The sequence below is a fragment of the Stenella coeruleoalba genome, assembly GCF_951394435.1.
Source record: "Stenella coeruleoalba genome assembly, chromosome: 10".
In the NCBI taxonomy this organism is placed as follows: Eukaryota; Metazoa; Chordata; class Mammalia; order Artiodactyla; family Delphinidae; genus Stenella; species Stenella coeruleoalba.
Genome location: NC_137156.1, coordinates 57,549,887 through 57,575,978, shown reverse-complemented (window position 1 = coordinate 57,575,978; position 26,092 = coordinate 57,549,887). Strand labels below are relative to the sequence as shown.

The window sequence follows — 26,092 nt, the reverse complement described above, 5'->3', positions numbered from 1 at the left end:
TTATAATTGTTATATCTTCTTCTTGGATTGATCCCTTGATCATTATGTAGTGTCCTTCCTTGTCTCTTGTAACATTCTTTATTTTAAAGTCTATTTTATCTGATATGAATATTGCTACTGCAGCTTTCTTTTGATTTCCATTTGCATGGAATATCTTTTTCCATCCCCTCACTTCCAGTCTGTATGTGTCTCTAGGTCTGAAGTGGGTCTCTTGTAGACAGCATATATATGGGTCTTGTTTTTGTATCCATTCAGCAAGCATGTGTCTTTTGGTTGGAGCATTTGATCCATTCACATTTAAGGTAGTTATCGATATGTATGTTCTTATGACCATTTTCTTAATTGTTTGGGGTTTGTTTTCTTCTCTTGTGTTTCCCACTTAGAGAAGTTCCTTTAGCATTTGTTGTAGAGCTCGTTTGGTTGTGCTGAATTCTCTTAGCTTTTGCTTGTCTGTAAAGCTTTTGATTTCTCCATCAAATCTGAATGAGATCCTTGACGGTAGAGTAATCTTGGTTGTAGCTTCTTCCCTTTGATCACTTTAAGTATATCATGCAACTCCCTTCTGGCTTGTAGAGTTTCTGCTGAGAAATCAGCTGTTAACCTTATGGGAGTTCCCTTGTATGTTATTTGTCATTTTTCCCTTGCTGCTTTCAGTAATGTTTCTTTGTCTTTAATTTTTGCCAATTTGATTGCTATGTGTCTCCGCGTATTTCTCCTTGGGTTTATCCTGTATGGGACTCTGCGGTTCCTGGACTTGGGTGGCTATTTCCTTTCCCATGTTAGGGAAGTTTTTGACTATAATCTCTTCAGATATTTTCTTGGGTCCTTTCTCTCTCTCTTCTCCTTCTGGGACCCCTGTAATGCGAATGTTGTTGTGTTTAATGTTGTTCCAGAGGTCTCTTAGGCTGTCTTCATTTCTTTTCATTCTTTTTTCTTGAGTCTGTTCCACAGCAGTGAATTCCACCATTCTGTCTTCCAGGTCACTTATCCGTTCTTCTGCCTCAGTTTTTCTGCTATTGGTTCCTTCTAGTGTAGTTTTCATTTCAGTTATTGTATTGTTCATCTCTTGTTTGTTCTTTAATTCTTCTAGATCTTTGTTAAACATTTCTTGCATCTTCTCAATCTTTGCCTCCATTCTTTTTCCGAGGTCCTGGATCATCTTTGCTATCATTATTCTGAATTCTTTTTCTGGAAGGTTGCCTATCTCCATTTAGTTGTTTTTCTGGGGTTTTATCTTGTTCCTTCATCTGGTACATAGCCCTCTGCCTTTTCATCTTGTCTATCTTTCTGTGAATGTGTTTTTTGTTCCACAGGCTGCAGGATTGTAGTTCTTCTTGCTTCTGCGTCTGAGACCTAGGAATTCTTTTCTAACCTCTCACACGTGAGGATTCGATGATTGTTAAGTTCTTGAATTCATGAAAGATAGAGACTTGAAGGCCAGACTAAGCAGTCTGGATTTTATTCCCTGCCAGTGTTGGAGGGTCTCCTGCAGAGGCAGGGTGGCTGTGTCTCACCATGAGGACAAAGACACTGGCAGCAGAAGTTCTGGGAAGTATTCCTTGGCGTGAGCCCTCCCAGAGTCCAAATGTTCCATTCTTTTATCCTTCTCTTTTTATATTTTTATGTCACAATATACTTCATTTTATCCACATATTTGTTAAAATGCTATCATAGCTATAGATTTTTCTGTTGCATTTTTTTAAATTTATTTCAACTCCAGAATGTTTTTTGGTTCTTTTTTTTTTTTTACAATTTTTGTCCATTGTATTTTTCTTTTCTTCATGTTTTTTCTGATTTCATTGAATTGTCTTTTTTTCTTACAGCTCACTGAGGTTTCTTATAACAGTATTTTAAAATTATTTATTAGGTAGATTGCAGATTTCTAAGTCTTCGGGATTGGTAACCGGCAGACTTTTGCAATCCTTTAGTAGTGTTAGATTACTTTGATTTTTTTTAATGTTCCTGGGGTTTTGTGCTGCTTTCAATTCTGAAGTAGAAGCCACCTGCTCCAGCATTTACTACTTGTTTTCAGGAGAGAAACACTTCCATCAGCCCTGTAGAATTAGAGATTCTGAGGCTTTCTCAGACCTTCATGGATAAACCTGTTTCATGCTTCTTATCACATCTTTTGGCAGAATTCGTGAGCTTATGTGCCATCTGTTGATCTTGCAACACAATAGACTGGGTGCTGACAGCCCCTCTTTTCTTCTCCTAAGGGTGGTGCTAATGCAGAAATTTATGGTCTGTCTCTGTCCTGCAGATGTGAGCCAACTTTCTGTGTGTGTTCTCAAGCTGTCTGCCAAAGCTTGCCCTCAGTGCCTTGGTTGGGAGCACACATGGTGAACTGACCACAGCATGAGGGTCTGTGTTGGTGAGGTGTGGAGAGCACCAAGGGTGCCCATTGGCCAGTTGGGAGGATCTATGGGTGAGGCATCCCTACTGGCTCATGGATGGGCTTCTTTTTTTTTTTTAACATTTATTTATCTATCTATCTATCTGCCCTGGGTCTTAGCTGCAGCACACAGATCTTCACTGCAGCATGCGGAATCTTTTTAGTTGCAGCATGCGGGATCTTTTTAGTTGCAGCATGCGAGATCTTTTTAGTTGCGGCATGTGGCATCTTTAGTTGCGGCACGTGGGATCTAGTTCCCTGGCAAGGGATCGAACCCAGGCCCCCTGCATTGGGAGCACTGAGTCTTAGTCACTGGACCACCAGGGAAGCCCAGTGGATAGACTTCTTGATGGACTCTGGAATACAGCTAGTATAATCTGCACCACATTAATGCCTTACCAGAATCCTATTTGCTACCTCTTCCCAACCCCCAGTCATACAACTAACTCATAATTCAGCATTCTGGATGGGGCAAGAAAACAACGGGCCTTTTGGGCAGCATCTTACACAGTTGGAGAAGCTACATGCTCATTCACATGCTTTCACTTGCCCCTGCAGGAGAAATCATGGGCCAGGAAGATATCTCTTGGCCCTAAATTGTGCAATCTTGGGGGAGGCGTGATGTTGGTAAAGTGAAACTATTCCCTTTACTTTGTCCAATGCATCCAAACTCATACTTTTTTTTTTTTCCTCCAACATTGTGCTAGTACTTCTCTACTAGAAACCTGGGTATCCACAAAGGCTCTTTTGTTCATGAGTGATGGCTTAAAATAGTATTTTCCAAGTGCCCCTGGACTATAGCCAAGAGGGGCCAGTTAACAGCTGACTGCAAAGTCCAGAGCTGGGACTGAGGTCCCTATGCCTATTACCCTGTGCACGGGTGGGTGAGACTCCTCCTGGGCCCCTTGGTGTGTGGTGCTGGAACCCACAGCTCCCACAAAGACACTTTTGTCTGTGAATGAAGCCAAGTTGTTGAAGGGGGTCATGAGGAGGCACATCTTATTCAACCGTAATGCTCATGGAACTCCTCACTGGAATATATTCAAGTCAAATTGAGTAACTCAACCTGGGCTTCCTTTACTTTGCTTTCATCTTTTCATTGGTCTTGAGGCCTCAACCAGGAGTCTTCCTCATTAAGGGAAGAAGTACTAGCGAGAGAGAGAGAGAAGCTTCCATGAGACAGATTCTCACGTGGAAAAATGATTAGGTTCTTTGCTCCTCCTAGTAGAATCCCATTCTCTATAAAACCACCCACACTTTCTTGACCCAGGTCAGAGTTTCTTCCCATGCTGGAAAAAGACCAGAACAAGTCAGGGAACTGTTACCTCTTCATCTATAGGAATTCTCAGACTTTGCCTCACATCATTATTACTTAGAAAACATTTAAAAATTCCCATCCCCAGCACTTAAAAGCATTCAGTAAATTAGTATTTCTGGGCATCAGTATTTTTAAAATATCACCATGTTATTCAAATTTGCTGTCAAATTGAGAATAAGTACACTTGCCCTACTTAGTAAAAAAAAAAAAAAAGTGCATGTGAGTCACCTGAAAATATTGTTAAAAGGCAGTTTCTGTTTCAGAGGCCTGGGTTATGCCTAAAAGTCTGAAATCGGAACACAATTCAGGGACACAGACTACAGTACACTGAGACTACTAAGGGCCTCCTTTACACTGAAGTAAATAAAACTTGGTGACAAAATAACAAAACAATAAACCTTACAAGAGATGACTGGAAGTGAAAATATCTGTATAATATATCACATTTCATTATCATGAAGAAACTATCCAAATATAATTTCCAGTGATTTTCAATAATCAAAATTTATAAGATGAAGAAAGTATCCTCCATTATGGTTTTAGTAGCACTCCTTCAGAGAGAAAAATTCTAGTTTCAGGAAAGGCTCAGCTTAAAAAACATAGGTGTCTATTTTATCCAGAGTTTCCCAAATTCCAGTTACCTGCACACTGAATACTAATAAATGCTAATCAATTGCTTCCTACTGGCATTATAGCTTAATATTTTCCAGTGTGTTGACTCAGTTTCTTATTAACTTACTAATATTTTCCTTTATTTTTCTTTCAGTTTTATTGAGATGCAATTTCTACATACAGTACTGTAGAAATTGGAGGTGCACAGCATAATGACTTGACATATATTGTAAAAGGATTAGCAAACAAAAATTTTTCTAATTTACTAAATACTTTATATGACAGTTTGGTAATTTCCATTTAAAACATAAGTTAAATTTACATCATTCATAACATTACATGAAATGGGCTGTGAAACTCTCAATGGTATTCGGTGTTCTGAAATTTGTACATAAACCACACCTGGGGAAGTGCTAATTCATGAGACAAATTCTGCTCTTTTCTTCTTTCTTTTACTGCAGTAGTCCCCTCTAAGACACATTAGCCTGGAGGCTGTCTTCTGTGCCTTGGGGTGGGGCGGATCACTCTCCTCAGAGGAGGAGACCAGAAGGTCCTCATGGAGAACATGGACTGGGACATGGGGTAGGATCACCCAGATTCCTCTAAGATGTGAAACATCTGACTTGTAGGAGCAGGCTTCTCAGGAGGATGAAATGAAAGTTGTTCTGAACCTGGAGCCCTTCTCCCATCCCTTGTCCCATCATGAAGACAATTCTGGGGGGACGTGCATAGATGGTGGGGGTTGGGGGACAGTGCAGGCCTGGATTGGGCTCAGGCGAGGTGAGTTGGGTAGAGGCTGGGAGTCAGTGCTTAGCACTGGGGCAGGTGGCCTTATGGTCATTTGATGTGCCTGTGTGTATCCAAGTCCAGTTGTACTGGGAAGAGGATGAAGACTATGGACAATTCCACAGATCAGGTCTCTGAGTATCGTCAGAGGAAAATAGGCACCTGAGTCTTACTTTATTGGGGATAGAGTAGCGGATAGGGTGGAGGGGGGAGGTTCTAGCAAAACTGGATGGAGACCTGGGAAGATCTCTTGCCTGGGGCCTGAGTTTGGAGTCCTGGTCACCTTTATGTTTGACAGGCTCTGGTCCACACACTGAGGCTACTTCAGGACACTTGAGTTGTGCCTTGTGGTTAATGACATGGTCCGGACCAGATGTCTTGGTGGCAAGCTGGGGACATCATAGGAGAAGATCCCAGGCCTGTTGTCTGTCACCTTGGCAATGATGGTTGAGCACTGACCAATGTGCTTGGGTGCAGGTTGTGAGGTAATAATGATACCCTCATCCTGTCCTTTATCTGGTCCACAAGTTGAGAGCAAAGAGCTCAGTACAGAGTTCTTGATGTAAGGCTGTTCAAGGCAGATGGCCCTCATATCAGGTGTCTTGAGTGGTGGGTGACGTGTGAAAACAAGTTCCTTGACAAATTTTTTAGTGACTGGGTGGACAGTAATTGGCTTGGAAGGATGCTGTGGGAGAAGACACCACAAATATAAAGTATATTTGAACGGCCTCTCAAGACAAAAAATAGAAGTGACCAAATAAAAATATTTGGAACCTGTGAAATTAAATTTCACTGAAAGAGAAATAAAAATGATCATGTTACATATGAAGAGGCACCCAACCTCAAAGATAGTCGGGGAAAATACAATACAATGCCAATGTAACGGTTTTTTCCCTATTATATTGGAAACTTAAACTGCCTTTGTAGCGTCTCTTGTCAATATCGGTGGAAACAAGCTCTCTGATACACTCTTGCAGGAAGTATACATGACTTAATGTCCTTTTTAAGGCAGTTTGTCCCCTCTTCTGCTTCTTTAGGTTCTGGGCTTTAGGGTGCTGTGGGGCTGATGTTTGTGTGATGACCTTGATATTTGCTGTGTCTTTGGGCCTCTAGTCAGTCTTCTTCAGGCACTGATCATTTGATTTCCTGTAGTAGAAGAAAAAGGGCAAAAAAATCATACAGGGATTGAATCAAGATGGTGGAATAGAAGGACGTGGAGTTCACCTTGTCCTGCAAATATTGAATACATCAAAAATACATCTACATGTGGAACAATCCTCACACAATACCTACTGAACACTAGCAGAAGATCTCAGACATCCAGAAGTGCAAGAAAGATCTCCACATAATGATATAGGATAAAAGAAAAAAGAAAGGAAGAAAACAGGACCTGCAACCCTGGGAGGGAGCTGTGAAAGAGGAAATGTTCCCTCACCCTGGGAAGCCCCTTCACTGGTGCGGAGATCAGCTGGGACAGAAAGGGAACTGCAGAGACTAGGAGGAGGGCGCAGCAGCCAGTTTGCAGCAGACAAAACAGAGACCTGCACAGAGGATCTGTGCTACTTTGTGCAGTTCTTAGCCCAAGAATCATGCCTGCTGGTATGTGCGGGGGCTGGGTGCTGAAACTTGGGCTTCAGAGGACAGACCAGGGGAGAGGACTGGGGTTGGCTGCACGGAGACAGCCTGAAGGGGCTGGAGTATAGTATGTGCCCAAGCGGGGGTGTGCGCGGAAGAAGCCCAGGCCAGCCACGGAAGCGAAGCGCCATTGTTGAGGGGCAGGTGAAGGGAGGGGAAGGACCACCATAGCAGCCTCCTTCTTGGTGCCACCTCTATGAGCTCTGGGAGTGCACAGGCGCCAGCAAGTTGCCCACCCTTGGAGGCGGGGCTGAAATCAGATCTGATCCCCAGGGACTGCATGACAAGGGAAGCAGGCCTGAAAGCTGAGCCCTCTCCCCATGGCTGTGCGATCTGCGGCTTTATGTCACTGCCACTGGAGTACAGTTGATTTACAATATTACATTAGTCTCAGGGGTACAACATATTGATGTAATATTTTTATAAATTATGCTCCACTTAAAGTTATTGCAAAATAATGGCTATATTTTCCTGTGCTGTACAATATATCCTTGTTTATTTTCTACATAGGGGTATTGGATTAAGAGAAACAAACTATTCTCTCTCCCTCCCCGCTTCCCTCTCCCCACCAGTAACCACTAATTTGTTCTCTGTGAGTCTATAGCTATTTTGTTACATACATTCCTTTCTTGCATTTTTTAGATTCCATGTGTAAGTGAGAACATAGAGTATTTTTCTTTCTCTAACTTATTTCACTAAGGTACTATATAATACATTTTAGGTCCATCCATGTTGCTGCAAGTGGCAGAATTTGATTCTTTTTTAATGGCTGAGTAATAGTCTATTGTGTATACATACCACATCATCTTTATACATCTTCTAATCCAAGAGCATGGGATTATCTTTCCATTTCTTTGAATCCTCTTTAATATTCTTTATTAACGTTTTATAGTTCTCAGCATATAAGTCTTTCACCTCCTTGGTCAGGTTTATTCCTAGGTTTTGTGGGGGGTTTTTTGGTGTGATTTTAGAAGGTATTATTTTGTTACATTCCCTTCCTGATATTTCATTGTTAGTGTAAAGGAATGCAAATGATTTCCAAATGTTAATGTTGTATCCTTCTACTTTGCTGAATTAATTTATTAGATTTAGTAGCTTTTATGTGGAGTCCTTAGGGTTTTCTGTATATAGTATCATGTCATCTGATGGTTTTACCTCTTTCCTTCCAATTTGGATACACTTTATTTATTTCTCTTGTCTGATTGCTGTGGCTAGAACTTCCAATACTATGTTGAAGAGAAGTGGTGAGAGTGGGCATCCTTGTCTTGTTCCAGATTTCAGGGGGAAGGCTTTCAGCTTTTCACTGTTCAGTATGATATTGGCTGTGGGTTTGTCACAAATGGCTTTTATTATGTTGAGATATGTTCACTCTATTCCCACTTTGGTAAGGGTTTTTATCATGAATGGATGTTGAATTTTGTCAAGTGCTTTTTCTGCACCTATTGAGATGATAATGTGGTTTTTGACTTTTCTTTTGTTAATGTGGTGTATTACATTGATTGATTTGTGTATGCTGAACCATCCTAGTGAACCTGGGATGAATCCCACTTGGTTGTGGTGTATGATCTTTTTTATGTGTTGTTGGATTCAGTTTGCTAATATTTTGTTGAGAATTTTTCCATCTATATTCATCAAAGATATTGGCCTGTAATGTTTTCTTTTTAAATTTATTTAATTAATTTATTTTTGGCTACATTGGGTCTTTGTTGCTGCATGTGGGCTTTCTCTAGTTGCAGCGAGTGGGGGCTACTCTTCGTTGGGGTGCATGGGCTTCTCATTGTGGTGGCTTCTCTTGTTGTGGAGCATGGGCTCTAGGCATACTGGCTTCAGTAGTTGTGGCACTCGGGCTCAGCAGTCGTGGCTCGTGGGCTCTAGAATGCAGGCTCAGTAGTTGTGGTGCACGGGCTTAGTTGCTCTGCAGCATATGGGATCTTCCTGGACTAGGGATTGAACCCGTGTCCCCTGCATTGGCAGGTGGATTCTTAACCACTGCACCACCAAGGAAGCACAGTGGTTTGTTTTTTTTGTTTTTGTGGCGTTATTTTTTTGCTTTATACTTATTTTAATTTCTGCACTGGAAAAGAAAAGGAAGGTGTAAATGAGGACAGGTTAGTTTACAGTGACTCCATCTTTGCCTTTAAATTAATCTTTGCTCTTGGGAACAGAGGGGGATAGAAAGACAGGAAAACATCAAAGCACAAGAGTGAACTGGTGACCAAAATGCCTCCCCGTCCAGCTAACTAGGGATCTAAAAGCCTGGAGGCAGCGCCATAAACACTGACAGACGTCAATTAAGATACATTAAAAAGAAAAAATCCCCATAATTCCATTCTCAAAATCAAGCACAAAAACTGACTGTGAAACATGGGTTCCATGTGTGCCCATCAGCCTGGAATGAGCGCCACCTGCTCTACAGCATCAGCCCTGCTGGCCAGGAAGGACCTACAGGTAGGGAGTGGGAGGGGATGCAACCTCCCAGAGCCACAGGTGGGTCTGTGTGCCTTGGAGGCTCTGCCTCTGGAATGTTCCACGTGGGCAGGCAGTTTGAGTCATGCGCCACACGTGGTTGAAGTGCTCACTTTATTTTCCATGTGCAAACTGTCACCTCTTTTTCATTTCTTATTTTGTTTATTTGGGTTCTCTCTCTTTTCTTCTTGGTGAGCCTAGCCAGAGGTTTGTCAATTTTGTTTACCCTTTCAAAGAACCAGCTCTTGGTTTTGTTGATTTTTTCTGTTGTTTTTTAAATATTTATTTTATTTATCTTCACCCTGATCTTTATTATTTCCTTCTTTCTGCTGACTTTAGGTATTGTTATTCTTTTTCTAATTCTTTTAGGTGGTAGGTTAGGTTGTTTACTTGAGATTTTTCTTGTTTTTTTGACAAAGGCCTGTATTGCTATGAACTTCCCTCTAAGAACTGCTTTTGCTGCATCCCATAGATTTTGTATGGTTGTGTTTTCACTGTTGTCTGTCTCAAGGTATTTTTTAAATTTCCTTTTTGATTTTGTCATTGACCAGTTGGTTTTTAAATTATTTTTTTTTTTTTTTTTTTTTTTTTTTGTGGTACGTGGGCCTCTCACTGTTGTGGCCTCTCCCGCTGCAGAGCACAGGCTCTGGACGCGCAGGCCCAGCGGCCACGGCTCACGGGACCAGCCGCTCCGCGGCACGTGGGATCCTCCCAGACCGGGGCACGAACCCGCGTCCCCTGCATTGGCAGGCGGACTCTCAACCACTGCGCCACCAGGGAAGCCTTGACCAGTTGGTTTTTTAGTAGCATGTTACTTAGTCTCCATGTAATTGTTTTTTTCTCATTTCTTTTCCTGTGGTTGATTTCTAGTTTCATGCCACTGTGGTCAAATAAGATGCTTGAAATAATTCCTATACTCTTAAATTTGTTGAAGTTAGTTTTATGCCATAGTATGTGGTCAATTCTAGAGAATGTTCCATGTGCACTTGAAAAGAATGTGTAGTCTGATTTTTTTTTAATGTAATGTCCTGAAAATATCAATTAAGTCTAACTATTCTATTGTATCATTTAGGATCTCTGTTTCCTTATTTTCTCTCTAGAAGATCTGTCCATTGATGTGAGTGGGGTGTTAAAATCTACTATTATTGTATTCCTGTCAATTTCTCCTTTTATGTCTGTTAGTATTTGTTTTATGTATTTGGGTGCTCCTATATTAGGTGCATATATGTTGATGAGCATAAAATCCTCTTCTTGTATTGATCCTTTTATCATTATATAGTGTCCTTCTTTATCTTTCTTTATAGCCTTTGCTTTAAAGTCTATTTTGTCTGATACGAGTCTTGCAGCTCCTGCTTTCTTGTCATTTCTGTTTGCATGAAATACCTTTTTCCATACCCTCATTTTCAATCTATGTGTGTCCTTTGCCCTAAGGTGGGTCTCTTGTAGGCAGCATACTGTAAGCTCTTGTGTTTTTTTTTAATCCGGTCTGCCACTCTGTGTCTTTTGATTGGAGCACTCAGTCTGTTGACATTTTTTTTTAAAGTTCATACTTTATTCAGATTTCCTTAGTGTTTTTTTTAATGTTTTTATTTATTTATTTTTGGCTGTGTTGGGTCTTTGTTGCTGTGCATGGGTTTTCTTCTAGTTGCAGTGAGTGGGGGCTGCTCTTCATTGCAGTGCATGGGCTTCTCATTGCAGTGGCTTCTCTTGTTGCAGAGCATGGGCTCTAGGCGCGTGGCTTCAGTAGTTGTGCCATACAGGCTTAGTTGCTCCGCGGCATGTGGGATCTTCCTGGACCAGGGTTCAAATCTGTGTACGCTGCATTGGCAGGTGGATTCTCAACAACTGCACAGCAGGGAAGCCCTCCATTGACATTTAAGGTAATTATTGATACATATGTATTTATTGCCATTTCAAACCTTGTTTTCCAGTTGATTCTTTGTTTCTTCTTCATTCCTTTCTTTTCCTGTTTTCTTTTTGTGGTTTGATGATTTCCTTTTATTTTATGCTTATGTTCTCTTGTTTTTGGTTTTTGTGAATCTATTGTATGTTCTTGATTTGTGGTTGCCCTGTTTTTCAAGTATTGTTAACCCCTTGCTATATATGCTTGCTTTAGACTGACAGTCATATAGGCTTAAACACATTCTAAAAAAAAAAAAAAAAACCAGCATTTTCTTATTCTCCTTCCCCACATTTTATGATTTTGATGTCCCTTTTTACATCTTCATGTTTATCCTTTTGCTGTTCCTTGTGTTTATCATTGCTTTCACAAATAGGTTTTGTTGTTTTGTTTTTCTTTTTGATCCGTATACTGGCTAATTTAAATGATTTACTTTCCAATTGTGGTTTTCTCCTTCCTATTTCTTCTTGCATCTTTTCTATTTAGAAATGACCTTTCAGTATTTCTTTTAGGATAGGTTTAGTATTGCTGTATTCTTTTAGTTTTTGCTTGTTTGAGAAATTCTTTATTTCTCCTCCTATTCCAAATGAAAATCTTGCTGGGTATTCTAGATTGCATATTTTTCTCTTTCAAGACTTAGAATATATTTTGTCACTCCCTTCTTGCCTGCAGTGTTTCTGTAGAGAAATCAGCTGATAGACTCATGGGGGTTCCCTTGTAAAGAACTCTTTGTTTTTCTCTTGCTGACTTTAGAATCCTCTCTTTAACTTTTGCCATTTTTATTATATCTTGGTGTAGGTCTGTTTGGGTTCATCTTGTTTGGGACCCTCTGTGCTTCCTGTATCTGGATATCTGTTTCCTTCTTTAGGTTTGGGAACTTTTCAGCCATAATTTCTTCAAATACATCTTCAATCCCCTTTTCTCTTTCTTCTCCATCTGGAATCCCTATAACATGTAGATTGGCCTGCTTTATATTATCCCATAGGTCTCTTATATTGCTATTTTTTTTCCTTTGGCTTTTTGTCTGCCCTTCTGATTGGGTAATTTCCATTATTCTATGTTCCAGATCACTTATTCTTTCTTCCACATTATTCATTCTGCTATTCACTGCCTTGAGCTCAGCTTTCATTTCGGGAAATGAATTTTCTAATTTTTCTTGGCTCCTCCTTATAGTTTCTAGTTCCTTTTTACAATAATCTGAATTTCTGTCCATAGCCTTTCTTAATTCCTTCAGTATTTTCATTACCTCTCTTTTGAAATCAGTGTCTATTAGACTGAAGAGGTCTGTTTCATTGTTTGTTCCTTCAGGGGAATTTTCTTGGTTTTTTTAGCTGAGAGTGGATCGTCTGCTTCTTTATTTCGGTTCTGTGGTTCTATTTCTCTTAGTCTGTGAGTTTAGGAAAACAAGTATCTATTGTAGTCTTGGGGGGCTGTTTATATGCGGGGCCATCCCTGTGTAGCTTGTGTGGGTTTAACTTTTTTATTGGCAGGAGGGCTGCTTTTGGTTTGGATGCTTGCCGTCTCTTACCTCAGTGTGTGCTGGCCGCTACCCCCTTGATAGGGGGTGTGCAGGTGTGCAGGTGCATGGCTTGCACAGACTCCCAGGAAGGCAGGGGCAGTGGCTGGCTTCTAGTCATGGGTCCCTCTGCGGCAGCAGCGGTGGGTTGCAGGCCCCTGGAGAAGATCACCCTGGATCTTGGGGCCCTAGGTGGTGGAGGTGGGTCGTGCGGCCTCTTGGATGTGGGGGCAGTGGTCGGCGCCAGGTTGCAGGGCCATCAGCAGTGGTGGTGGACCATGCACACTCCTGGGAAAGTTGGCCCCAGATCGTGGGATCCTTGGCAGTGGGCTGAACAGGCTCCTGGGAGGGTGAGGGCAGTGACCTGCACCCGCTCACAGGACCCTCCGTGGTGGTGGTGGCAGCAGTCCAGGCCCATTCTGGAGTCCAAGATGGCAGCCATGGCTCATGCCCCCCACTGGAGCTTGAGAGGCGGTAGGCAGTGCCCCGCTGCCTGTGAGTGGGCAGAGAAGGAGCTCCTATGGCGGGCCCCCCCCCCCCAACAATGGTGTCTTGCCTCTCTGATGGGCCCAGGCTTCTTCCCCAACTCCCTCAGTTGTGGCACACTGCATCCTAGCCCCCTCAGGCTGTCTCCACGCAGCCAACCCGTCCTCTCCTCCGGGTCTGACGTCTGAAGCTCGAGCCTCAGCACCTAGCCCCCACCCGTCCCAGTGGGCAAGCAGACAAGTGTCTCAGGCTGTGGAGAGCCAGGCAGTACTGAACATGTGTGCAGGTCTCTCTCCACTTTGCGCTCCAAACACCTGTTGCTGCACTCTGCTCTGAGGCAAAAACTCCCCCTCTGTCCTTGCCAGTGAGGGGACTTCCCAGTGTGTGGAAACCTTTCCACTTTTATAGCTCCCTCCCAGAGGCACAGGTCCTGTCCTGATTTTCCTTCTCTCTCTCTCTCTCTCTCTGTCTCTCTCTCTCTCTGTCTCTCTCTCTCTGTCTCTCTCTCTGTCTCTCTCTGTCTCTGTCTCTCTCTCTCTTCTACCCTACCCTGTTACCTGGAGATTTTCTTGCCCTTTTGGAAGTCTGAGATCTTCTGATACTGTTCAAGTAGATGTTCTCTGAGAGTTGTTTCACACATGGATGTATGTTTGATGTATCTTTGGGGAGAAGCTGAGCTCTGCTGAGCATCACGTCCTACTCCCCTGCCATCTTGATCCCATCCTACCCCTGGATATTTCTAGAGGACAGATGTTATTTACAGCCCCATAGGCCTTGTGACTATTAAGTGCCCAAGACCACTGGTTTTAATGTTGCTGTTACGGGAAATGGCCATAAGGCAGCAGGATTTCTTCATGCCCCACTCTGGGAACTCGGGCAACCAGAGCCTTAGTGAAAGTCGTGTTTCTGGGTTGTAAATTGGAGTGAATGTGCCAAAAGAAACACGCAAGTGATGCTGTCTCATTACTTCTTCCCCCTTACCCTTCACCCCGGGACAAATGCCAACCCCTGAAAATCGCTCTACTGAGGGTGCTGTCCTCTGGAGGTGGGGCGACTGTAAAGGAGGAGGATGGAGGTGGGAACCTTCCCAGCAGGAGACGTGGAGACCAGGTAACTTTTCAAAGCTCTTGCAGCCCAGAGAGTCTACCCTCCTTTGGGTGCACTGGGCTTGGTTTAGCTGTAGGAGTGCAGGCCTGGATCTGGAGATGATGGTTCCATGCACGGGAGACCAGGCACTCCTGGTCCAAGGAAGGCTCATTTCCTGGCACATCCTTCCCAGCCCCGAGTCCCTGGACAGTCCAGGCCTTGGGATCAAAGCCTGCCGAGATTCCAGAGGTGTGACATCAGCTTGGGTCAGCGAGGCCTGAAGTGATATGAGGCATTTCTTTGTTTTAGTTTTTTTTTTTTAATTTTTATTTTCTAGTGGAGTATAGTTGATTTACAATGTTGCGTTTTTTCAGGTGTTCAGCAACTTGATTCAGTTATACATAGACATATATTTGTTCTGTTTTGGATTCTGTTCCCATATAGGTTATTACAGAGTGTTGAGTAGAATTTCCTATGCTATACAGTAGGTCCTTGTTGATTATCTGTTTTATACATATTAGTATATATATGTTAATCCCAACCTCTAATTTATCCCTTTCCCCTACCTTTCCCCTGTGGTAAACATAAGTGTGTTTTCTAAGTCTGTGAGTCTGTTTCTTTTGTAAATTACTTCCTTGGTATCAATTTTTAGATTCCACCTGTAAGTGATATCATATATTTATCTTTCTCTCTTGGATTTGATGCCAAAATCTTGGCTCTCTGTGCACCAATGCCGAACAGAAATATGGAGACAGAGTTTTGGAGAAAAAGAAAAATAGCTTTATCTTTGACAGGGAAAGGGGAAAATATAGCACACTAACACCTCAAGAACTGTGACCCCCTTCCCTGGGGCATAAGGGGAAGTCCTATAGGTGAGGCTCAAAGTCTGGGGTAGGTGATAAGGATGAAAGTGGTGAAGGTCTCGCATTTTTCTTCTTTCTGCATTATTTCAAAACAGTCACAGCTAGCGTCAGGCAACCCGGTAATTGGGTCCGTTCGTCTCTAACTTATCGGCCTGCAACCTCCTTCCTGAAATGCAGAATGCTACAAGGGGTGATTTGCTACAGGGGAGTGCAGGGAGTGTAAACACAGAGTATGTTAGGGGCAAGATATAATTCAAACAGAGTTAAGGAGTGATAGGTGCAGGATGTAATTCACATAGCGTCAGAGAGTGTTAGAGGTTAGCTTTGTGAAAACCAAATCTAGTTACAGACACTACAGATGAGTGATAGTTAAAGTGAAACTAGGATTGATTACCTCTTTCAGGCCAGTTTATGTTTCTCCTCTAGCCTGTTCACTGTTCGCTTTCTTTTCCTTGTTAACAGGAGAGGAAAAACCTCATTTCTATTTTTGTTGCAACAGACTTACTTCACTTAGTGTGATCACCTCTGGGTCCATCCATGTGGCTGCAAGTGGCATTATTTCATCCTTTTCATGACTAATATCCCATTGTTTCTATCTACCACTTCTTCTTTATCCATTCATCTGACTATGGACAATTTGGTTGCTTCCATGTCTTGGCTATTGTAAATAGTGCTGCAGTGAAACTTGGGGTGCATGTATGGTTTTTCTTGTTTTTTTTTTTTTTTTTTGTGGTACGCAGGCCTCTCACTGTTGTGGCCTTTCCCATTGAGGAGCACAGCCTCCAGACGCGCAGGCTCAGCGGCCATGGCTCACGGGCCCAGCTGCTCCGCGGCAGGTGGGATCTTCCCAGACCGGGGCACGAACCCATGTCCCCTGCATCAGCAGGCGGACTCTCAACCACTGCGCCACCAGGGAAGCCTGCATGTGTGTTTTTGAATTATGGTTTTCTCTGGATATATGCCAAGGAGTGGGATTCCTTGACCGTATAGTAGCTCTGTTTTCAGTATTTAAGGAACCTCCATACTGGTCTCCGTAGTGTCTGTTACCACTTTAAAATCTCACCAAAGTGTAGGAGGGATCTCTATTCTTCACGCCCTCTGCAGCATTGTTTGTAGACATTTTTATGATAATCATGCGGCCTGTTGCGACGTGATACCTCGTTGTAGTTTTGATTTGCACGTCTCTAACAATTACCGATGTTGAGTATCTTTTCGTGACCTTTCTTTAAACAGTGTGAGTAAAATTTGGCTGCTGCAATTGCCTTCTTGAAAATTTGCAATCTTTGTATTGTTTTTTGATTACCTACAGAAGGACATTTCTTGAGGGCAGGAGTCATTTACATCCCTGTAGTCCTGGTGAATACTGAGTGCCTGAAAGCACTAGTTTTAAATCTTGGCACAATCTTGTTGGAAAGGAAACTGGTAACAGCCAGTATAAAGAACAGTATGGAGGTTCCTTAAAAAAACTACAAATAAAGGTACCAGATGATCCGGCAATCCCACTCATAGGGGTATATCCAGAGAAAACCCATATTAGAAAAGACCCACACACTGCAACGTCCACTACAGTAGGATCTACAATAGCCAAGACATTGAAGCAGTGAAAATGTTCACCAACAGATGAATGGATAAAGAAGATGTGGTACATATAGACAATGGAGTATTACTCAGGCATTAAGAAGAATGAAATAATGCCACCTACAGCAACACAGATGGACCTAGAGATGATCAGACTCAGTGAAGTAAGCCAGAAAGGGAAAGACAAAGATCACATGATATCACTTACAGGAGGAAACCAAAAATTGATACAAATGAAGTCATTTACAAAACAGAAACAAACTCACAGACTTAGAAAACAAACATACGGTTACCAAAGGGGAAAGGTGGCAGAAGGGATAAATGAGGAGGTTGGGATTAGCACATAAACCCCAATATATATAAAATAGATAATCAACAAGGACATTCTGTATAGCACAGGGAACTCTACTCAACACTCTTTAATAACCTATATGGGAAAGGAATCGGAAAGAGAACAGATATATGTCTATCTGTAACTGAATCACATTGCCAAACACCTAAGAAAACACAACACTGTAAATCAACTATACTCCACTAGAAAATAAAAATTAAATTAAAAAAACCCCCTAAAACTAAGAAATGCCTCATATGATCACCTCAGGCCTCACTGACCCAAGCTGGTGTCACATCCCTGGAGCCTTGGTAGGCTTCGGTCCCAAGGCCTGGACTGTCTAAGGCACTTGGTGCTGGGAAGGATGTGCCAGGAAATGAGCCCTCCTTGGACCAGAAGTGCCTGGTCCCCTGTGCATGGGACCATCATCTCCAGATCCAGGCCTGCACTCCTACAGCTAAACCAAGCCCAGTGCACCCAAAGGAGGGTAGACTCTCTGGGTTGCAAGAGCTTTAAAAAGTTACCTGGTCTCCACGTCTCCTGCTGGGAAGGTTCCCACCTCCATCCTCCTTCTTCACAGTCGCCCCACCTCCGGAGGACAGCACCCTCAGCAGAGTGGTTCTCCAAGGGTTGGGTTCTGACCTGGGCAAGAAGGTTAGGGGGAAGAGGTTATAAGACACAACCCCCTGGAATTTCTTTTTTTTTTTTTTTTTTTTTGACCCTGGGGCTTGTGGGATCCTAGTTCCCTGACCAGGGATCCAACCCACACCCCCTGCATTGGAAGCGAAGAGTCTTAACCACTGGACACCAGGGACACTCCCTTGGGTGTTGGTTCTAGCACATACCACTCAAAGTTACAACTGGGGAACACAACTTTCTCTAAGGTGGTTGTTGCAGGAGTAACCAGAGCTGGATATGAGAAAATGCTGCCGCCTTGTGGCTGGTTCCTGAAACAACAACTTTAAATCTGGTGCTCATGGGCACATGTTCATATTCACAAGGCCTGGGGGGCTGTAAATTACTCCTGCCCTCAAGAAATGTCCTGTGGTAAGCAATCCAAAAAACATTCAAATCAGGGCAGAATGTCACAAAGCCAATTTCAAGAGGTAACTTTCACTCATACTGTTTAAAAAAAAAAAGCACATGCCAAGATGCTCAACATGACTAATTATTAGAGGAACACAAATCAAAACTGCAACGAGGTCTCACCTTGCACCAGTCACAATGGCCATTATCCAAAAGTCTACAAACTATAATAGCTGGAGATGGCGTGGAGAAAAGGGAACCCTCCTAAGCTACTGGTGGGAATGGCAACTGGTAACAGCCACTATAGAGAACAGTATGGAGGTTCCTTAAAAATCTACAAAAAGCTACCAGATGATCTGGCAATCCCACTCCTTGTGGTATATCCAGAGAAAACCCGTATTCAAAAAGACCCATGCACCCCAACATCCATTGCAGCAGTATTTACAATAGCAAAGACACGGAAGGAACCCTATGTTCATAGATGAATGGATAAATAAGTTTTGGTATGTATAGACCATGGAGTATTATTCAGCCATAAAAAGAATGAAATAATGCCACTTGCAGCAACACAGATGGACCTTGAGATGATCATATTGTTGCTGAAACTTCGCCTCTCATCACCCGTACCGAATAGGAAGGTGGAGACAGAGTGTTGTGTGAAGTAGAAAAGTGTAGCTTTTATTGCTTTGTCAGGCAAAGGAGGCCACAGCAGTCTAATACCCTCAAGAGTCTGTGGCCCACCCTGGAGGGGGTAGTGAGTAGTTTTATAGTGTTTAAGAAGCAGAGCATGATCACCTCATGGCAAATTCTCAGATTGGTTGGCATCGAGGTGAAATTTCAAACTTCATTAACCTTTGGTTTTCATCCAGTCTGGGGTCTATGTTCTTGCTGTCAGTAGTTTTCATCTGGAGGGGACTGCTTCCTGTACAAAGAACTCAGGAATGCGTGTCAGGCCTTTATATCTTTCAGAAAACTCTAACTTGGGTGATTCTGCTACTTGACAGAATTATAAATTCTTACCAGTTCCCCAGCCCATCTGCTATTGTTTGTTTCTACATCTTCACATTTCCCAATCACTGACTCTTGAGTCAGCGTTATTCTTCAAAGAGGACACAGGTGCTTGTACATGGTTTCAATCCCCCTTTTTCTTTGATATTCCTCAGTTGAGAAGGGATAGCTGCAGAACATGAAAGGGGATGTTTTAGATTGAGAGGTTAATCATAAACTTGGCAGAACTCAGTGTCAGTCCATCTCTGTTTCAATTTTCCCCTTCTCTGTGGGAATGGGGTGACAACCGCTCTGATTACTTCCTGCTGATGTGGGGCATAGTCCTGACTAATTTGGGGAATGGACACAGAGTTGGAAATAATCTCGAATTCGAAGCTTAGCATCAATATTTTGTATTAAGAAAATATTACCTCTCTGATTGCTTTGTCATAGCACCTAGACAAACATTTGAAAATTATTAGACATATTACAATGCAGATAATGGTTAAAATACACCTTTGTAGTATTCTTCAAAATAATCCTATTTCAGATGGCAACCAGGAAAATAAGTTTTGGAGTGCTTCCTTTTTACAGATATTTAGTAACCAAGGAGGCTTTTGCTGGGAGGCTATAGCTTGAGCTGTCTCATTTGCTATTACTATTTTTAAAGTAGGAAAAAGGTTTCATAGTTACAAGACCTTGAGAGGATAAGGTTGCAGTTGGCAGCTGCCATTAGATATTGTTTTGAAAACGGCTGATGGTGTTCTTAAGTCTGATAAAGTTTAGAGAATTCAAGTTTGCAGTAGTGTAGGAACATGTCTGAACCCACATCCATACTGGCCACCTAGTTCCATTTTGGACGTCTGAACCACAGTTATTTCATTTTGTTTTTTTAATGGCTAAAGCAGATGTACAATGCATGTTTAATAGACCCAAAATAGACCCATTGATTGATAATCAATATGTTTTTCCAGCGTTGCCAGAGTGGTCACCCAGTTGCCTGCTCTGGGTCCATTTATGTCCCTTGGTCCTATGCCTTTTTTTTTTTTTTTTTGCTTAGTTCTCCATGTTGGGGGAAAACTCATCAGATATCATGAACAGGCTCACAGGTATGTGAATAGGAAAATGCTTTGCAGGGTATACAGTTTATCATTTGTACTTAATTGTCACACAAGCATTGTACACGTTTAGCAATACACTTAAAACAAGCATGGATACATGTTATGAATATTTATACTCTGTTACAACTTCACTAGAGAATTTTTTTTTTCATGCTGAACACTGGGGTCAAAAATATGGTTAGAAGTAAAACAATACCTTTCCGTTTTGATAGGAAGACAAAACATTTGATAAACAGTGCAGTCTGAATTAGTTGGATGGTTCTTACGGGCCTGGTCCAGATTTTTATGTCAGCTGTCTTCCACTGCTGTTGTCTTCTTTTCATCCTGATGTGGGTGTCGTTTGGAGTTAGCAGTCTTTTCTATAGACATTCAAATGCAGAGGCCCTTCTTAAATGGGAAATAAGAAATCGAGTCAATTCCCTTCAGTTTTGTGGTACATATCATAGTTAAGAGTATCTTTTAAGGGTTTTTTTATTTAGTTTGCTGACAGTCCTTTAAATAATATCTTTTCCAGTGTGCATAATCTCTTAGTTGTAGGTCACAGGGCATCTGATCTTCATCCAAAGATATAGATTACCATGATTGGCTTTAGAAACAAGCTTAGGATATTCTTTTACTAGTTCAATTAAACTTTATAATAAGGTAACAGCAATAAGGAGCCATCTTGGACATAGATAATAAATACAAAGCCTCAATAAATACAAAACTTCAATATCCACAAGCTATACTATTGAAACATAATTTTTCTCTCTAGATTATCCTCATTTTTTACTAAGTCCAGCCAAATTAAGGCTGATTTGTTCAAAATATGTCTGGTTTCAATATACATGGCCAGATTATTCATATAAATGTAATTGCTCATATAGGCTCATTTATATTGGCTGCAGTGGAACTCTTCATTAGGAATCTCAGATCAAACTTTTTTTTTCACTTTTAATTTCCTTTTTTTTTTTTTTACATCTTTATTGGAGTATAATTGCTTTACAATGGTTAGTTTCTGCTTTATAACAAAGTGAATCAGTTATACATATACATATGTTCCCATATCTCTTCCCTCTTGCGTCTCCCTCCCTCCCACCCTCCCTACCCACCCCTCCAGGCGGTCACAAAGCACCAGGCTGATATCCCTGTGCTATGCGGCTGCTTCCCACTAGCTATCTACCTTACATTTGGTAGTGTATATATGTCCATGCCTCTCTCTCACTTTGTCACAGCTTACCCTTCCTGCTCACCATATCCTCAAGTCCATTTTCTAGTAGGTCTGTGTCTTTATTCCTGTCTTGCCCCTAGGTTCTTCATGACATTTTTTTTTCTTAAATTCCATGTATATGTGTTAGCATACGGTATTTGTCTTTCTCTTTCTGACTTACTTCACTCTGTATGACAGACTCTAGGTCTATCCACCTCATTACAAATAGCTCAATTTCATTTCTTTTTATGGCTGAGTAATATTCCATTGTATATATGTGCCACATCTTCTTTATCCATTCATCCATTGATGGACACTTAGGTTGTTTCCATCTCCAGGCTACTGTAAATAGAGCTGCAATGAACATTTTGGTACATGACTCTTTTTGAATTATGGTTTTCTCAGGGTATATGTCCAGTAGTAGGATTGCTGGGTCATATGGTAGTTCTATTTGTAGTTTTTTAAGGAACCTCCATACTGTTCTCCATAGTGGCTGTACCAATTCACATTCCCACCAGCAGTGCAAGAGTGTTCCCTTTTCTCCACACCCTCTACAGCATTTATTGTTTATAGATTTTTTTTAACATCTTTATTGGGGTATAATTGCTTTACAATGGTGTGTTAGTTTCTGCTTTATAACAAAGTGAATCAGTTATACATATACATATGTTCCCATATCTCTTCCCTCTTGCGTCTCCCTCCCTCCCACCCTCCCTATCCCACCCCTCCAGGCTGTCACAAAGCACCGAGCCAATATCCCTGTGCCATGCGGCTGCTTCCCACTAGCTATCTACCTTACTATGTTTGTTAGTGTGTATATGTCCATGACTCTCTCTCGCCCCGTCACAGCTCACCCTTCCCCCTCCCCATAACCTCAAGTCCGTTCTCTAGGAGGTCTGCGTCTTTATTCCTGCCTTACCCTAGGTTCTTCATGACATTTTTTTTTCTTAAATTCCATATATATGTGTTAGCATACGGTATTTGTCTTTTTCTTTCTGACTTACTTCACTGTGTATGACAGACTCTAGGTCTATCCACCTCATTACAAATAGCTCAATTTTGTTTCTTTTTATGGCTGAGTAATATTCCATTGTATATATGTGCCACATCTTCTTTATCCATTCATCCGATGATGGGCACTTAGGTTGTTTCCATCTCCGGACTATTGTAAATAGAGCTGCAATGAACATTTTGGTACATGACTCTTTTTGAATTATGGTTTTCTCAGGGTATATGCCTAGTAGTGGGATTGCTGGGTCATATGGTAGTTCTATTTGTAGTTTTTTAAGGAACCTCCATACTGTTCTCCATAGTGGCTGAACCAATTCACATTCCCACCAGCAGTGCAAGAGTGTTCCCTTTTCTCCACACCCTCTCCAGCATTTATTGTTTCTAGATTTTTTGATGATGGCCATTCTGACTGGTGTGAGATGATATCTCATTGTAGTTTTGATTTGCATTTCTCTAATGATTAATGATGTTGAGCATTCTTTCATGTGTTTGTTGGCAGTCTGTATATCTTCTTTGGAGAAATGTCTGTTTAGGTCTTCTGCCCATTTTTGGATTGGGTTGTTTGTTTTTTTGTTATTGAGCTGCATGAGCTGTTTGTAAATTTTGGAGATTAATCCTTTGTCAGTTGCTTCATTTGCAAATATTTTCTCCCATTCTGAGGGTTGTCTTTCGGTCTTCTTTATGGTTTCCTTTGCTGTGCAAAAGCTTTGAAGTTTCATTAGGTCCCATTTGTTTATTTTTGGTTTTATTTCCATTTCTCTAGGAAGTGAGTCAAAAAGGATCTTGCTGTGATTTATGTCATAGAGTGTTCTGCCTATGTTTTCCTCTAAGGGTTTGATAGTTTCAAGCCTTACATTTAGGTCTTTAATCCCTTTTGAGCTTATATTTGTGTATGGTGTTAAGGAGTGTTCTAATTTCATTCTTTTACATGTAGCTGTCCAGTTTTCCCAGCACCACTTATTGAAGAGGCTGTCTTTTCTCCACTGTACATTCCTGCCTCCTTTATCAAAGATAAGGTGACCATATGTGTGTGGGTTTATCTCTGGGCTTTCTATCCTGTTCCATTGATCTATCTTTCTGTTTTTGTGCCAGTACCAGACTGTCTTGATTACTGTAGCTTTGTAGTGCAGTCTGAAGTCAGGGAGTCTGATTCCTCCAGCTCCGTTTTTCATTCTCAAGATTGCTTTGGCTATTCGGGGTCTTTTGTGTTTCCATACAAATTGTGAAATTTTTTGTTCTAGTTCTGTGAAAAATGCCAGTGGTAGTTTGATAGGGATTGCATTGAATCTGTAGATTGCTTTGGGTAGTAGAGTCATTTTCACAATGTTGATTCTTCCAATCCAAGAACATGGTATATCTCTCCATCTATTTGTATCATCTTTAATTTCTTTCATCAGTGTCTTATAATTATCTGCATACAGGTCTTTTGTCTCCTTAGGTAGGTTTATTCCTAGATATTTTATTCTTTTTGTTGCAATGGTAAATGGGAGTGTTTTCTTGATTTCACTTGCAGATTTTTCATCCTTAGTATATAGGAATGTCAGAGATTTCTGTGCATTAATTTTGTATCCTGCTACTTTACCAGATTCACTGATTAGCTCTAGTAGTTTTCTGGTAGCATCTTTAGGATTCTTTATGTATAGTATCATGTCATCTGCAAACAGTGACAGCTTTACTTCTTCTTTTCCAATTTGGATTCCTTTTATTTCCTTTTCTTCTCTGACTGCTGTGGATAAAACTTCCAAAACTATGTTGAATAAGAGTGGTGAGAGTGGGCAACCTTGTCTTGTTCCTGATCTTAGTGGAAATGCTTTCAGTTTTTTACCATTGAGAACAATGTTGGCTGTGGGTTTGTCATATATGGCCTTTATTATGTTGAGGAAAGTTCCCTCTATGCCTACTTACTGCAGGGTTTTTATCATAAATGGGTGTTGAATTTTGTCAAAAGCTTTCTCTGCATCAATTGAGATGATCATATGGTTTTTCTCCTTCAATTTGTTAATATGGTGTATCACGTTGATTGATTTGTGTATATTGAAGAATCCTTGCATTCCTGGAATAAACCCCACTTGATCATGGTGATCATGATCTGTTTAATGTGCTGCTGGATTCTGTTTGCTAGTATTTTGTTGTGGATTTTTGCATCTATGTTCATCAGTGATATTGGCCTGTAGTTTTCTTTCTTTGTGACATCCTTGTCTGGTTTTGGTATCAGGGTGATGTTGGCCTCGTAGAATGAGTTGGGGAGTCTTCCTCCCTCTGCTATATTTTGGAAAAGTTTGAGAAGGATAGGTGTTAGCTCTTCTCTAAATGTTTGATAGAATTTGCCTGTGAAGGCATCTGGTCCTGGGCTTTTGTTTGTTGGAAGATTTTTAATCACAGTTTCAATTTCAGTGCTTGTGATTGGTCTGTTCATATTTTCTATTTCTTCCTGATTCAGTCTTGGCAGGTTGTGCCTTTCTAAGAATTTGTCCATTGCTTCCAGGTTGTCCATTTTATTGGCATAGAGTTGCCTGTAGTAATCTCTCATGATCTTTTGTATTTCTGCAGTGTCAGTTGTTACTTCTCCTGTTTCATTTCTAATTCTACTGATTTGAGTCCTCTCCCTTTTTTTCTTGATAAGTCTGGCTAATGGTTTATCAATTTTGTTTATCTTCTCAAAGAACCAGCTTTTAGTTTTATTGATCTTTGCTATTTCCTTCATTTCTTTTTCATTTATTTCTGATCTGATTTTTATGATTTCTTTCCTTCTGCTAACTTTGGGGTTTTTTGTTCTTCTTTCTCTAATTGCTTTAGGTGCAAGGTTAGGTTGTTTATTCGAGATGTTTCCTGTTTCTTAAGGTAGGATTGTATTGCTATAAACTTCCCTCTTAGAACTGCTTTTCCTGCATCCCCTAGCTTTTGGGTCGTCGTGTCTCCATTGTCATTTGTTTCTAGGTATTTTTTGATTTCTTCTTTGATTTCTTCAGTGATCACTTCGTTATTAAGTAGTGTATTGTTTAGCCTCCATGTGTTTGTATTTTTTACAGATCTTTTCCTGTAATATCTAGTCTCATAATGTTGTGGTCGGAAAAGATACTTGATACAATTTCAATTTTCTTAAATTTACCAAGGCTTGATTTCTGACCCAAGATATGATCTCTCCTGGAGAATGTTCCATGAGCACTTGAGAAAAATGTGTATTCTGTTGTTTTTGGATGGAATGTCCTATAAATATCAATTAAGCCCATCTTGTTTAATGTATCATTTAAAGCTTGTGTTTCCTTATTTATTTTCATTTTGGATGATCTGTCCATTGGTGAAAGTGGGGTGTTAAAGTCCCTTACTATGAATGTGTTACTGTCAATTTCCCCTTTTATGGCTGTTAGTATTTGCCTTATGTATTGAGGTGCTCCTATGTTGGGTGCATAAATATTTACAATTGTTATATCTTCTTCTTGGATTGATCCCTTGATCATTATGTAGTGTCCTTCTTTGTCTCTTTTAATAATCTTTATTTTAAAGTCTATTTTGTCTGACATGAGAATTGCTACTCCAGCTTTCTTCTGGTGTCCATTTGCATGGAATATCTTTTTCCATCGCCTTTTCAGTCTGTGTCTCTAGGTCTGAGGTGGGTCTCTCGTAGACAGAATATATATGGGTCTTGTTTTTGTATCCATTCAGCCAATCTGTGTCTTTTGGTGGGACCATTTAGTCCATTTACATTTAAGGTAATTATCAATATGTATGTTCCTATTCCCATTTTCTTAATTGTTTTGGGTTCGTTAATGTAGGCCTTTTCCTTTTCTT

The 26,092-nt window shown here is 41.1% G+C and overlaps 2 long non-coding RNA genes across 6 annotated transcripts in view; one reads left to right on the top strand and one right to left on the bottom strand.

Annotated features, from left to right (window-relative positions):
• LOC307192316 overlaps window positions 1–26,092 on the top strand; it is a 66,240-nt gene that overhangs the window by 31,833 nt on the left and 8,315 nt on the right. The window lies entirely within an intron of this gene.
• LOC307192314 overlaps window positions 1,168–26,092 on the bottom strand; it is a 39,800-nt gene continuing 14,875 nt past the window's right edge. For 3 of the 5 annotated variants that reach the window (XR_013830034.1, XR_013830037.1, XR_013830038.1), the window contains 2 exons: window positions 20,300–20,490; window positions 17,747–19,172 (listed from right to left, as the gene is read on the bottom strand). This is a non-coding gene — a long non-coding RNA (uncharacterized lncRNA). Of the gene's footprint in view, window positions 6,255–13,368; window positions 15,227–17,493; window positions 17,612–17,746; window positions 19,173–20,299; window positions 20,491–26,092 lie in introns of those variants that run through there. The other 2 variants (XR_013830036.1, XR_013830035.1) reach the window with 2 other exon arrangements.